This window comes from Aplysia californica, unplaced genomic scaffold (genome assembly GCF_000002075.1).
Source record: "Aplysia californica isolate F4 #8 unplaced genomic scaffold, AplCal3.0 scaffold00208, whole genome shotgun sequence".
Taxonomy (NCBI): domain Eukaryota; kingdom Metazoa; phylum Mollusca; class Gastropoda; order Aplysiida; family Aplysiidae; genus Aplysia; species Aplysia californica.
Genome location: NW_004797478.1, coordinates 566,421 through 569,770, shown reverse-complemented (window position 1 = coordinate 569,770; position 3,350 = coordinate 566,421).

Sequence of the window (3,350 nt, the reverse complement as noted above, 5' to 3'; positions counted from 1 at the left end):
AGAGAGAGAGAGAGAGAGAAAGAGAGAGAAAGAGAGAGAGAGAGGGGGGAAGAGAGAGGGAGAGGGAGAGAGAGAGAGAGAGAGAGAGAGAGAGAGAGAGAGAGAGAGAGAGGGGGGGAGAGAGAGAGAGAGAGAGAGAGAGAGAGATTACTTCTGACACTTCTGTCTATGTGATTGTGAATGTGTGCAAGAAGAGGAGTACGCCTTTGAAGTCCTTTACTTTGGGCAAAGATAGTTCAGCCTACGTAGGGTGTAGTATCTTTGCTTTGGGCCACAGAATTCTACACTTTGGGCCCATTCGACGTCACCCACAAGGCGGTGACTCCGGATTGCCTAAGGGAAAGAGCCTTGAATATTATCAGAGAGTATTTAATAATAGAGAGCGGAAACGAAGCCTCTTTTCGCGTATCCAGGTCACCAGCTGATCGTGAAACGAGGCGCGGTAAACAAAGCTAATGGCGGCTGTCGGCAGTCGCAAGTCACCCGCAAGTGTAACTGGTGTTTTGCGGCAGTCTGCGTCCGTGCCAATTCAAGATCACACAATTACCAGACCTAGCATTCTTTAGCTTTCCAAAGGACCCTGAAATGTAAGAATTTGCACATGTACTTTTTCATTAACCTTATTTAATATCGTTTTTCTCATGTGTAGATCTAGATCTAGGCTTATCTAGAATCTAGATCTAGATCTAGGCCTAACTAGATATCTAGATCTATCTAGATCTAGATCTAGATCTAGAATACCTGGACTCTAGACCTAGATCTGGAAACCTAGAGATATAGATCTAGATCTAGATATAGATCTAGATCTAGATATAGATCTAGATCTAGATTAGATAATAGATCTAGATCTAGTATCAGTGTCCGGGTCCTGATTAGAACTAGATCTAGATCTAGATCTAGATCTAGATCTAGATTCTAGGTCTAGAAGGGCCTAATGTAGCGGGCCTAGTGGGTCTACTAGGACCTGATCTAGATCTAGATCTATCCTTGGGCCTTATTATCATAGCATAGACATACTATAATGTTTGCTTCTACACATTCCTTCCTCTAATTCTTCACAACACATGCGACAGTGCAGTCGATTAGCCTAGTTACTGTTCGTCCCGTCATGCCAGGACGAAACATTGTTGTCAGTTGTTAAACCTTGGAGGACGAAACATTGTTGTTAAACCTTGGAGGACGAAACATTGTTGTTAAACCTTGGAGGACGAAACATTGTTAAACGTTGGAGGACGAAACATTGTTAAACGTTGGAGGACGAAACATTGTTAAACCTTGGAGGACGAAACATTGTTAAACGTTGGAGGACGAAACATTGTTAAACGTTGGAGGACGAAACATTGTTAAACGTTGGAGGACGAAACATTGTTAAACCTTGGAGGACGAAACATTGTTAAACCTTGGAGGACGAAACATTGTTAAACCTTGGAGGACGAAACATTGTTAAACCTTGCTATAACTTAACTAGATCTAGCGAATAATACACGTTTTTCTGGGGGGGGGGGGGGGGGGGGGGGGTTAGATGTGGGATGAATGTCATTTAACTATCCAAAAAAGATTTTAATTTTAAAATCTCCAGTAGATGTACTTTCTAAAAACTGTTAATCAATCAAGCACTTTTCTCTTTTATGAAATGAAACTAAAGGAGTAGACCTAGATCTATATTCTATATAAATCTATGAATTTTGCAACATTTAACTGCACACGTGAGAATATGGGCCTCCACAGTGTATTATTTATTGTGAGCCCCGGTCTACCTGTAAAACTCTGTGTTACAATCTAAGTTTTTCGCACTCCTACCAAAAAGTTATAATATATTTCTGATGTAAAAGATAAAAATGGGTAATGAATTTAGAATTATCGGAAGGCTGACTTTGGTTCTCAAGATAGTAAGTCACCTATACGTGTACCATGGAAATGCATTGTCACAATTGTGCGCTGAGCAATTTGAACTGTGGAAATTTGCATATTGAACAATTCTAGTGCTGAATGCTGTGCCCATGCTGTTTACTGTTCCAAACCCTCCAAAATAAATAATTATTGTTCCCTCCAGGCCAGTTCCAAAGGATACAGGTCCTGTCCATGACAAAAGATCAAGTGTCTGCAATGTGATGTGAGAGTTTTGAAGAAGAAATTAAAAGCGGAAAAAACAAACCTTGACATCTAAGAAGACAATGTCCTGCTGTAATAGATCTACTACGGAATACATGTAACAAAATTAAAGAGACAAAGAAATTACAAAGCTTACTTAATTAATTAAGGAAGTGCTAGCTTGACCCTGTCAGGACCACCCTTGAAGTTTGTAATGTCCCAAATTTATGTGCCTGACAGAGAAGTATGGACAAAAGAATCAACAAGAGACAATGCATAAGGCAAAGCAGTCTAAGATTAGTAAGAAAGACTGTCACATTCACCCACTTGTAAGAGCCAGTTTCAGTAAAGTGCTATTAACTTCAAGCCATGAAAGATGCATAACGTGTTCATATTATATAATATTGATTATAAAGGCCCCTGGTGGGTTCGATCTGTCGCATTGTATTCCTGATTTTATTCATATGCCTAGCCTACACAAAACGAAATCTGTTTTATGTTTCTACAGTTTGTTGCATTTCCTCATCATTGCCTATTGCATGCTCTCTTTGTTTTCTCGCCAACTCTTCCCTACCCACAGTACAGACCCCATGCATGGCTAATATAATGTAACTAATTAATAAAATAAGTAAAAATGTATTAACCTTTATTAGGCTATCTTAGATTAAAACTGCTTATGTTGTAAGCTAGATCAAAGTTATATTTAGGCTAAGGCAGGCATATTTTTATTATGCTGGAAGCTTACAGATCTAGATCTAGATGACTTTTTTTTTCTTATGTAACTACTGACACTGACTAGATTTTTTAGATTAGATCTCTCGAATCTAGTTCTAGATAATCTAGATGTAGACATGTAGATGTAGATCTAGATCTAGTTTTCGGTCTACGTTATCAAGACATGTATTGGCTTTATGCCAGATCAACATTATTTTATAACTAGGCCTAGATCTAGAATTCAATTTTTAAATCTGTTGTCCTGTTTTCTTCCACATGTGTAAATTTTTCTGTAGGCCAGAAGAGAATAGATTGTAGAGGCAGTGTTTACAAATATGCAACCTTGGCCAGTTCTCTGATTGCGCTAGACCTAAGCCGCAGAAAGCTAGGCCTAGGCCCCTCTCTAGATACGACGCGCTTCGTTTCGATAAGGCCTGGCTAGGCCTAGGCTAGACGCGACGCGCTTCGCTGTCGATACCGCGCCTGGTTATTTTTAGCTCGCGTCTCAGCGGTCACGTTCGCAAATGCACTGTTGTCACGGACCG